Raw genomic sequence first — 12,707 nt, 5'->3', positions numbered from 1 at the left:
GCAATTGTTATGTATTAATCTGTGAATACTGATATGTATTAAAGGTAAGAATACTGTAAGCAACCCAGTCAGCTAGATAAAGTTACTGTACTGTATTACTATGGAGGGTTATTAGAATTTTTTGAATGATTGTTTGATCTTACTTAAGGGGAGCCATGAGAAGAACAAACAGGAAAGCAACAAGAGATCTAGCTAAGGCTATCCCAACATACATTTGAAAGACAATGGGTCAAGCTGTTAGCTTCAAGAATCCTGTCTCTGGTCTCTCATAAGTTGCAAGCTTTATGTTGCCAAAGCTGGGAGGCTAGAGATCAAAAGAATACTAAAGCATTAAAAAGCTTCTCTCCAGGGGAGAAAAAGGGATTACTTGTAAGCAGCTGCCTAGGGAGACAGGCTGACTCAGAGAAACTTTGACTTTTAAAACACTTTTAATTAAATCAGTACTGAAATGCAGTAAAACCAAGAACATAAATTACAAATTCAAAAATAATTGCCTGTCACCAACAGTAAGGTGCATTTCCAATATTCTACCACTGAATAAATTGATCCAAATTGCTTATAAGTGTATGCTAGCTAAACTCCAAAAGAAGGTGTAAAACCAATAAAAAGCTAAAAACACACAAAGAACTTTGGCAACTCCAGTACTAAATACAGTAATTTACATTGTCTACTTTTTAAAATGGCCCTCTTTGCTTGACCCAAAGTAAAGTTTGCCAGGCATATCACAGATCTATTTGTGAACTTATACGTAACAGTAAAAATAAATTCAGTAAGGAAAAAATATTGAGACAATAACCAAAAAATACACTAAAGTAAAACAAATAATGGCTGTAACCTGGGACAGGTAAGAAACATGTGAAAACCAGTCTCCTCCATGTCACAAAAAGGACATGACACGGACACCTCCACAGTCAGTGGATGAATAAACACATTTGTGACAACAGCCCCGTGAAGAATTCTCCATTGGAGATCAACCATCCTCTTTGCAGTCAGAGGCTTGTATATAGCTCACCAGGCTGGATGGATGGAGTCCATCACCAAAAGCTGTCTTCTCCATACCATATTGGGATAATCAACAAGCGTTTGAAAATGATGAATCTTTACCAAAAGCATATGCAATGACACATGGCCTAGGCTATGAAAAATAAATTCAGAAGACCCCCCCCCGCCCTCCCCCCTCAAGGCAAGCAAGCTGCCAGACTTGTTAACATCCCAGTCCACAACAGGAACAACAAGCAAGAAAACAGAACCATTAGTATAATCAGGAATGGCTCACTGAAGGAGGCAAATGCCAAGACTGGAAATACTGCCCCTAGGAAGGGCTCATTCCACCTCTGATTTAAAAACAAAAAGAGACAATACCAGTAAACAGAATGAAAACCAAGCTTGACAGCCAAGGTAGCTGCTGAGACTCAAGTAAAATTAGTAAAATCAATTAAATGAACCAGTTTTGTTATACCTGCTGCAATAAGGGAAAAGAAAAGACTCCTAGAAACAAGAGTAGGAATCCTGGTGGCAGGATTATAAACAACAGGTTCAGGAAGCAGCCCTGGGAACTCCGGCCACCTATCCTGCAGTCTCGGCTCGAAAGATCTCCAAGTGTTAAAAAGGCTTTAATAAAACCAGGTAACACCTCAAAACTGAGGCACCCAGGTTCCAATAAAAAAAGTTTCTGATCAAAACCCAAACCCCCTACCCTCTGAAGAAAAGCAAAGGCCAATGGCTTCCAAGGAACAGACTCATCCCCAAAGAACGGCTACAGAGACAGTAACTGAAAAGTTGCAACTCTAGTCAAAGGATCAATGAGACTTTGACCCCCTTCCACAATGGGCAGATACAAAATATTCTGCCTCAGACTTCCAAGAAAAAGTCCAAATGAACCTTCTGATCTTTTTCGGAAAAGAGTGGAGGAGGATCCAACATAATATACTTATGCTACAGTATAGAGGCAGTTACTTTACAATAAAAACAGATTAAGTTCAGGAAACCAATTTCCCCAATTTAGTCTCAGCCAGAAACCTATCCTTGGTGTCCAGGATATTTCCCCCCCTCCAGATGTTCAGGGCCCAAAGAATCTGTGAGTTTCTCATCCCACTCAGAGTCACTATTGACCTCAGGGGGGGGGAACCTCAGAGAGACTAGAGGGAGGGGGCAAAACTAATACCAGAGAATTCTCTATGCCCCCAACCATGGAACCACCCCCAGCAGCCCCTTCAACAGCGTGCTTCCCAACTGCACTAACCAAACTAGCCCAATGCATAGCACCCTCAGAAACTGGAACTGCCTCCTCCTTCACTGGCCTTTTTTGCTTTGGGGCTTTGCCACAAAGCCAGAATCCTCAGTTAAGGAAGATCACAGATTCCATAGCAACAGGCTCAGCCTCTATTTTTCAGTCAGACTCAGGCCAAGAGGCCACTGAGTCAGGAGCCACAGAACCAGTAATATCATCTCCCCCAGATTGTAAAGGAGGGCACTAACCCCCCAGAACCAACATCCCTAGAGACACCCAGAGCCTGTTGGGACACAGGCTCTGCCACAGCCACCCCACCCTGTGCTTTACTCTCGGAAACCCCCACATTCCCAGGCACAGGGTCACCATTCTTAGGGGAAGCCTGTTGTTTCTTCTTAGGGCACTGATTAACTCCCATAATGAAAACTGGCTTGGATCCCTGCAGAGCATGTCTTAACCCCACAATGCTTCTTGTAGAGGAATAGGCCTGATCCATTGGTAGGGGTGAACCCTCAAACTGCCCCCACAACCAAGTTACATTCCCTGGTCCTCCTGCATTTGCAGTCTATGTGATGGCTGTGGAGTCCCTGTGTTCTCTACATGCTAAATGTTTTGTTCACAAAGAGTGAAGCTGACTGCGGGTTAAGTTGAAGAAATGAAACTTTATTAAACCCTTTGCACTGCTCTGTCCATGTGGCTGAGCTGCTTCTAGCCTAATTTTGTGTGTTCCCTTTTCTCCAGTTGTCCCATCAATAACAGTGCCTCCAGGGAATATTGGCCCTCTGAATCTAGTTCCACTGCTCATGATACATTTAGGAGAGCAGCACTTCCTCCCCCACCGGCCTTATATCCATTTACATTTTCACAGATTATAATACAATTATAGATAGAGGGAGTCCTTGTGATGGGACATTCATCCCACATTGGCAGGGAAGGGGTTAATAGGGCCCTAGGGAGTCTGTGCAAGAAGCAGCCAATAGGAGACAGACTGCAAGGAGCAGCCAATCAGGGCCCAGTGGACTCACATAAAAGGAACTGCAGAGCTAACATCATTTAGTCTTTGCTAGGAGCATGAGAAGAGAAGACTGTGTCCTGAGTAGACTACAGCCCTGTAGCACCTTGGACAGAGCAGTGCAGGCAGGCAGGGAGTAGAGAAGGAGCTCCAGATGGGGTACTGTGGGGAAGTGGTGCAGGGAAATGTAGTGGTGGTCAAGTCAAAGGAATGTAGTAGATGACTGTGGTTCAGAGAGTCTCTGGTCTGGGACCCAGAGCAGTGGGCAGGCTTAGGTTTGCCTCTGGTGAAGTGGCTGCACAGTTGATTGTAGATTACTTGGAAGGGGGGAGCAGAGATGGAGATGGTGCCAGAGGGCTATGTCATGAAAAGGATGCCTTGGAGTAATGTGAGAGGATGTGACAGCAGTGAGGCACCATCAGGAGAGGGTGTACTGACCTGTGGAGCTAATCCCCAAGATGGCCAGCAGGAGGTGCTAGTGGGGTGAGTGGAGCCCCATCACAGACCTTCCCCCTACTCCTAGCTGCTGCTTGCTTTATATTCCCCTAAGCAGTGGCTTAACACTTACTTTAGGCTTGTCCAACTCCCTGGCAGGCATTGTGTAGTTGGCAGTATCCCTTAGCAGCCTGAGTGTCCCATCTCCCTGTGGAGTTTGGATTCATACCACTTTCATCTGTGCCTTGGTTTCCCCCACTTCCATGTGGAGTTCTGGACATTGCCATGCTTAACACTAGCTCTGTTATCTGGTTGAAGGATGTCTGTGAGCTAGGCCCCTTGGCTATGGGGCTGGGCTCTAGTGGATTTACACCTGAGCTCTCTGGGCTCCACCCTGCAATAACTCTTCCAAATATATCAAAAAGTAATATCCTCCAGTATCCTATTTTCAGGCTCCCAGAACCTTCTTTGGGGTCTCTAATGACATGGGCCACAGGCAGAGTGATGAAGATTCATGGTAGGAACCTTCACACAGGGGGCCTGTCTGTCAGCACCTGTTCTGGGTACAACATGCAGGTTCTAAGGTGTGAGCAGTGCTGGTGTTCCACCACACTGTAAATATCTCCCCATTGATTCTCACTTCCAATTGCCATTGGGGATCTGGCTGTATTTGACTCTCAAGGATGCAGCAGGACATATAAACAGATGGCTGTGGTGTGAATTCAGTTGCATTCATACTGTACTCCCATGGTTAGCCTGTTGCACCGGTGGGCCAGTGTCCCAGTGCCTATTGGGCCAGGCTGCAATAAAGTAATACATGCTGACTCAGCACCAGTGCCTGAGCCTTGGGTAGACAGCCCATTTGTGTCCAGCTCCCTGGCAGTGATGATAATTCAGATCTTTGGGGTCCTTACCAATGTGTTGGTTTGGGGGTGCTGCACCTCCCTCTTCCCTAGCTTGATATTATCCAGTCCCCAATTCTGGGGAACCCCACATATTCCCCCTCCTATAACCCATGCTTGGGCCAGTCAACCTTGGTTTTTTCTCAGAACCAACCTAATTAGCCACAAACTCATCAATCTGCTCACAGTACACAGGTCTTCTTGCTTCTGAGCTCTCACCCGCAACCTCAGGTCATATGAACACAAATCATAAAATTATTCTAACCCAAACATTTCATACAATTGATCCACGGTACTGTCTCTTTACCTCTGCAAATGGGGAAAAGGATAATCTATCTGTCTTGTCACCTCCATATAAGTTACACCTTGATGCTTTTGAACCCACCTGAAATTTTTCCCCGTAAGCCTCAGGGGGTCACTTCAGACTTTAAGGAGTTTAGTTGTCTTAAATTTTCATAGTTCACAATTTCTATTCCGTCCGTTTGGCTTTAGGCAGCAAGGCCCTTTGTACCACCAATGGAGTCAGAATCTGATCCTCTCTGATGGGGACCTGGTGCAAATCACAAGCTTTTCCAAAGCTTGTTAGATAGGAAGAGGGACAGACACTTATCAATTTAGCATCTATGCCCCACACAGAATTGGCTTCTTGTGGTTTATCCCCACCTACTGATTCATCTGGCCTCTGTTCCCTAGCTCATGCTGCCTCTCTGTTTCGTGCTGTTGCTTGTCCTTCTCCTCCTGTCCTTGTTGGCATAGCGTGTCCCTCTCCTCCTGTTTAGGTTGGCGTTTATTTGTCCTGGTCAGCACGTCATTTCTCCTTCAGCCCTAGACTCCTTTTTTCCAGCTGCAGTTCTCCCTCTCAGTCTTCCTCAATTTACAGCTTATGTCACTCTAAAGCCTAGCTAAGGGATCCTGGTTGAGGTTAAGCTTGGCCTTTGTCCCCACTGCTACAACACACTCTGGTGGTCCTTGGCAGGGGAAGAATGGAGGACCCTGGCATAAGTGGAGAAAAAGGGGTGCACAGACCCCCTAGCATATGGAGCAGAATGGGGGATCCTGGCATGGGGAGAAAATGGGAGAGGCACAGAGAATTGCTGGCAGTGGGGCCATGGGGGACCCTGGTGTGGGGGCCACTGAGGGAGGGGACTTATGGGGGTGTGCACAGAGCCCCTGTCATGGAGGGTATAATGTGGGGCAAAAAGATGCATCTGGCAGGAGGGGATATGGGGGATCATGGTACAGAGGGAAATGAGTGAGGCACTCAAAGGCCCTGGCAGGGTTGGTTTGCAATGAGTCCCTGAAATAAAGGGGAACGGGAGAGTGGTACACAGGGTGGGGAACAATGGAGGAATGCAAGGACCCCTTGTGCGCAATAAACTCAGTCTAAAAAATCAACAAGCATGTGATTCCCTCCACTGTTAGCACTGAATACAAAGGAAAAAGCAAATATGAAAATGTCAGCCACCATAAAAACGTGTAGAGCCTGGCAATACTGTGTGATTCCTAGATTGTACTAGTGTGGTATGCACTGGAAAGTCCTCTGTGCTGTACAAAGCTACCCTCTGCTGGCCAGACCAGGAGCAGCATGGGGTTGTCTTGCATAAACAGTAGCTCTATGACTTAAATAGAGAAAGTGGAGCAGTTCCAAAGACACATAATTAATATGTAGCTCCATTCAAATACTATTTTGGTTTAAAAAAGAAAAGCAGACATTAAAATGTTCTTCTGATGAAGGTATAAATATTAATGCAGCTTATCAAAATCTGGCACTTTGTATATTGCCCATGTCCACAACCAGTTTCAATTCTTCAGAGCCAGCTACTATATCTTCAAGCTATCCCATTAAGTTTATTGTGGTGGTGGCATGACATTTATGGTGTCAAATCTTCATAGTTCTCATCCTTTGATCACCTAACTTTGCATGTTACTCCCCCAAACACTTCAAAAAGTTACTAATCGCCCAGCATGTAAAAAATCGTTACTAATCTATTCCGTAATTGTTGTTCTTTGAGATGTGTTCCACATCTGCATTCCACTCTTAGTGTGCACTCGCCCCGAGCACAGTTGTTGGAAATTTCAGTGGTACCTGTCAGGGGAGCTTGAGCACCCTCAACTGCCATGCGCTTCTGCGTGCAGGTATATGGGCGAGGCTGCCCCCAACCCTCCTCAGCTCCTTCTTGCAGGAATATTGTGATGTAGAGGGGTAGGAGGGTGGGTTGTGGAATGGACATGTGCAACACATCTTGAAAAACAACAGTTACAGAACAGGTTAGTAACCTTTTTTTTTTCTTCTTTGAGCGATTGCACATGTGCATTCCAGTCTTGGTGACTCACAAGTGATGAAATCAGGACATGGGATCGGAGTCTATCTGAACAAGGACTGAAGCACAACTTGCCCAAATCTGGCATCGTTGCTAGCATTCTGAGTAATGGTATAATGGGAAGCAAATGTGTGCACTGAAGACCAAGCTGACACCCCACAAATGTCTAGGACAGGAACTTTAGCCAGGAAAGCTGTCACTCCGCTTGGTAGAGTAACATTAAACAAATCGTAGCACAAGTGAATACAGGAGGCTATCCAAGATGATATTCTCTGAGAAGAAACTAGGCTGTCTGTGTCTGCTATGAACAGCTGGGAAGATAAACAGAACTGCTCGGACCTGTCAAGGTAGAACATCAATGCTCCCCTGACATCCAGTGTGTGCTGCCTTTCCTCATCTTTATTTGAATGTGGCTTCGGAAAGAATGAAGGTAGATATATTGCTTGGTTGATATGGAAGTTAGATACCACTTTTGAGACAAACTTTAGATGAGGATGCAGGTAAAGAGTGTGTTTAAAGAAAACTGTATAAAGTGGGGGAGGGCCAGACATCAGTGCCCATAGTTCACCCACCCACCCTCCTTGTAGAAGTGATGGCCACCAAAAATGCTACCTTAATTGAAAGATGTAGTAGGTGCAGGTTGCTAAAGGTTCAAAAGGAGGCCCCGTAAGCTCTGACAATATCAAGTTTAGGTCCCATGGGGGAACAGGATCTTGTGTGTGAGACTACCACCTTTCCAGGCCTGTCAAAAAAGATTTGACATCTTGTTTGATGATCGCTGTCTTTTCTATCTGGAAGTCAAAACAGCTGCTAAGTGGACTTTGACAGAACTTATGGTCCATATTTGTTGTTTTTGGTATAACAGCCCGAGATATGCTAGATCAAAGAATGTAGTGACAAGACTCCAGACTGAGACCAGATAGAGGAATGTTTCCACTTAGAGAGATAAGTAGCTCTAGTAGATGGCATCTTTCTATTTAACAGTATATCCTGAATCTCTTTTGAACAAAACTTCTTTTTCGAGTCTAACCATGGAGCATCCAGGCTGTTAAATGGAAAGCCTACAGGTTTGGGTGCAGAAGGTGCAAAATTAGGTTTGGGTCCAGTGGAAGTGATATTGGCGCTTTCACTGAAAGGGACAGGAGAGTGGAGAACCAGTGCTGCTAAGGTCAAGCTGGGGCTATGAGTATGATTTGGTTATGGTCCAGTCTGATTTTTAACAGTACTCTATGAAGAAGTGGGATTGCTGGGAAAGCATACACGAGGTTGCCCATCCAGCGAAACAGGGAAGCTTCTGTGAGGGAACCCTGACCGTGTAGGAAACACCACTGCTGGGACTTTGTTGGATCTTGTTGTGAACAGGTCCACCTGGGGAGTGCCCCAGAGCTGGAAAATTAACCTGGCTATATCTGGACAGGGACCACTCGTGCTGACCTGTAAACAACCTGCTTAAGTGATCTGCACCACTAGAAGGTAAGAGGCTTTGAGATAGATCGACTGGCTGTGCAAAAATCCCAAAGGAATTTCCATCCCCAATAACTTAAGAGTTGTTTTGGAATCTTTTATGAAGTTTATAATCCATCTGTGCTAAAAAGAGGGATGACCTTTAAAATGACAGGTCTTGAATAATTTACTCTATTTGGGGCAAACCCAAAGTCTGCAGCCATGAGCACTTGTGTATGGTGACAGCAGAGGCCATGGTCCTAACAGCCGAGTCAGCCATGTCCAAACCAGCCTGAAAAGAAGTTCTTGCCACTAAATTCCCTTCCTATACCAGTGAAAGGAACTCCTGTTTAGTGTCCTCAGGCAGCTTATCCTTAAATTCCAGAATGGAGTCTCAGATGTTAAAATCCTATTGTCCTAATAAAGCCTGCTGGTTGGCGATTCTAAACTGTAATTCCACCGTAGAATTAAACGTTTCTACCAAACAAGTCAAGATTTTAGTATCCTTCCACTTGAGTAGCTGCTTGCTGCCCCAGGTATTCCCGCTCATGGGCATTCGGTCTGAAGACAAGTGATCCCGGGGATGGGGTGTAAAAATGGTCGAAGCCTTGGTAAGGTACTTAACATCTACACTCCATTTATTTTGATGTGGAAAGGGGCAAGGGGGGACTTTGCCACTGACTCTCTAAATCAGATCCCTGCCTCATTAATCAGAAGAGCCACACAAGACAGACAAGTTGTGGAGAGGATGTCAATAAAATGATAAGATTCCCTAACTTCCTTTACTTGGATGTCCTGGTGAGCTCTGAGTCAACAGATGAGAGTAAAGATGCTCTGGAGGAAACTACTTCATCTGGACACTGCTCAAATATTACCTTGCAATATGGGATACAAATTTATAAGTGTGAGTTGCTGTATGCATTAATCTCAAGCATTCAATAAAATCTAAACACATTCTTATTATTCTAGTACCTATTTTAACAATACTAACACACAGGTGAGCCAGACTGATCCCAGACATGTATTTGTCAGTGCCCAATAGAGATGTGGGGAATTTGGCATGAGTTGGCACTTGGTCTGCCAGCATCATAGCAGGATCAGGAGGGGCTCAACGAGATGACTCTGCCCCCCCCCCCATCTAGATGAAGAAACCAAATGTGAACGGTTTGGAGAGGTTCTGGAAACAGGGGGGAATCCTCCACAGTTCCTGTAAGGGTACTAGACCCCAACGTCTTCCATGCCAGTGTAGGCTGCAGGATCTTGCAAGTACTGCAAGTGGTAAAGTCTAGGAGGGACAAGCTCTGTGGCTGGGAGACATAATAACCAGTCAGAAGAAGAAGAATCACCTTCTCCTGATCACAGAGGGGCCGTCCCTGTCAGTGCTGGAGACTGGTGCCGAGAGTCCGGAGAACATTAAGAGAAACCAATTCACTGATGGTTTCCCTCTGGACGGTACTGACCGGTGAGAACTCTGGGACATGGGAAGTTGAGAAGGTATTGGGTGCTGCACTGGAGGCTGGTGCCGTGTTTTTCCACCACTACAGTAGGAGCAATCTCCTGCACCACTGGAGACAATGGCACCAATTAACTCAAGTCCCTTGCTGCTGCATATGCCTCTGGAATATTTTCACTAGTGTGTGAGAGATGAAGACAGTGCTGCAGATGATGAAGGCACCACTTTGGGCTTGCAGACTTGACTTCTCCCTGCCCTGGCACTGGAGTCAATGGTGCCATATTAGCCAATGAGTGAATGGAGGAGTGCTTTGATTTTTTTTTGCATGCACACTTCTAGACCCTTGTGTTCTTGCTTAGCATCTTGGGGACCAGTGATCTGCCTCTCCCTGAAGTGTTGTCGTAAGCCTTGTTTCTTCCTGGGTGCTGGGGAGGAACAATGGTGCTGGGACTCAGACATCATCAGACAGGCATTTCTCACAGAAGCCAGAGTGCTGGGCACCCTTCCTGACTGAGAAAGCTGTGAAGGTAATCTCAGAGCAGCCTCTATCAAAAGAAACAGCCTGGCCATTCTGGGTATGTCTACATTACAATTAGACACCTGTGGCTGGCCCATGCCAGCTGACTCGGTCTAGTCCTGTAAGACCTCGGGGTTATTTAACTGCAGTGTAGACATTGGGCTGAGCTCTGGGAGCCTTCCATCTCACAGGGTCCTAGAGCCTGGGCTCCAGCCGGAGTCTGAATATATACAATGCAATTAAGGGGCTGTTTAGCCTGAGCCCATGTGCCCCAAGTCACAGGTTTTTAATTGCAGTATAGATAGACTTTTTTGGGTCCTGTCTTGAAGTTGTCACAAATCTGGCATTGATCTGTAATGTGAAACTCACCCAGACGCTTTTGAACAACTAGTGCATGGGTCACTCGGAGGCCTCAGTTTACAGCATGAAAGACAGGGCTTGAAACACAGTGACGAAGGCATTTCTCAGTACCAACAAATTGAACCCCAACATTGGGGAACTGAGAAACTAACTTTTACAAAACAAAAAAATTACCTATTAACTAGCATTAAAAGCTACCCAAATAGGTAACTATGCATCTAGTTGTGTATAGAGAGCTTGCTGAAGCAAGACAAACTGATTTTTTTGATCAACCATCAGTAAGCAGGAACTGTGGGGGATTGGGGCAGCTTCATCCTTTATATCTACACACAGTGGTGTGCCACAAAAGAGGGTGCTTGAACTGCCCCAGTGGGTACCGCAGAGGGAAACATTTCTGACAACTGTACTCAGGGCAAGCACACAACAGAATAAAGACTTCAACACAAATGAACTGCTTCAGGGACATCCACTGCAAGAAATATTCATAAACATCAAACTGTCACTAGGACTTCAGAATTTGTCCCATAGTATTAATCATTTGTTTTTGACTTGGGTACGGAAATTACTTGGAGTTTTGCAACCCTTCAATCTTTACTAAGGCAAAAACCGACAAGAAAATCCTTTGCCAAATGTGCAGGTCCTTTAAAAGTGATTCAAAAATATTTTATGATATCTTGTATGAAATATATTTTTGTTGTAAATTAATCACAAGTTAACAATTTCAATATAAATTATTTATAATACTTACTCCATTTAGTAAAGGTCTGGCACGCGGTAAAAGTGTCAGTTCTTATATTTTGGAAACATTTAAGAGTTATAACTTTAGAAGCATGGGAAACTGAATCACTAAACTACATTTGAATCAGATACAAATTTGTTCAGTTCATAGTAACAATTCACAGTCTGAATAGTTTATATAAAAAATGTTAAGGGGGCATAAAGTAATTAGTAGTTTCCTCAAAAGTCTGTACTATTTAGATATGGATTACAAAGTAGTATTCACGTACTCCGTGCATCACGGAAAATTAATTGCTATTCCCTGTGAACACCACTAAAGATATGGCTTTTTTGCTAACAGGAATTTACATTTTAATTTGTGTTTCCCTTAAAAATCACACAGTTCAAATACAAATGTGAAAAATGTATAAAATTTCCATTGTGCAGTGGCAGGTGCCCTTTATTTTGTCTCATCTCTGATCTTCAACACGTCATGATGAAGCTATTGATTCAGGTAAACAACAGACATGAAATGCCATCTAGGCCAGGGTATGCATAGATAGATGTATGTAATCAAATTTAGCATGTTCTTTTTTCCTACAAAATTTTGTGGCTAATCACATTAATGATGGCCTTCCAAACTGAACTTAAGAATGTTTTTAATAAGCTTCCTTGTACACTTGCAAAAAAAAAAAGTTCTGATGTTAGAAACCTTTCTAAAGAGCTCTGTGAGGCTGCCAGACATATACCATTCCTTCTCCATTCCTCCATAGGAACATTAGTCCTGGTATATTTACTTTAATTAAACTAGAGATTGTGAAGGAGGCAGGATTCAGAGCCTTAGGCTAGGTCTACACTGCAACTGGGGAATGCAATTGGACTGAAGCAGTGCCAACACTGACTAGCCACCCAAGTAATTATGCAGGGTCCCTGCTTCTATAGTCTGTACTGTTGTGGCTTCACTGCTATCAGTACCAGTAATCTAGCTATAAATACAAAATGATGGGGTCTAAATTAGCTGTTACCCCTCAAGAAAGATCTTGGAGTCTGGATGTTTTTCTGAAAACATCTGCTCATTGTGCAGTGGCAGTCAAAAAAGCTAACAATGTTAGGAACTACTAGGAAAGGGATAGATGAGACAGTAAATATCATAATGCCACTATATAAATGCAGGGATGCCCACACCTTGAGTACTGTGTGCAGTTCTGGTCGCCCCATTAAAAAAAAAAAAGATATTAGAAATGGAAAATGTACACACACAGGCAACAAAAATGATTAAGCTTATGAAACAGCTTCCATAGGAGGATAGATTAAAAA

Source organism: Lepidochelys olivacea, assembly GCF_965140295.1.
Source record: "Lepidochelys olivacea isolate rLepOli2 genome assembly, chromosome: 2".
Taxonomy (NCBI): Eukaryota; Metazoa; Chordata; order Testudines; family Cheloniidae; genus Lepidochelys; species Lepidochelys olivacea.
The sequence above is the reverse complement of the archived record's forward strand: the minus strand, read 5'-3'. Positions refer to the sequence as shown.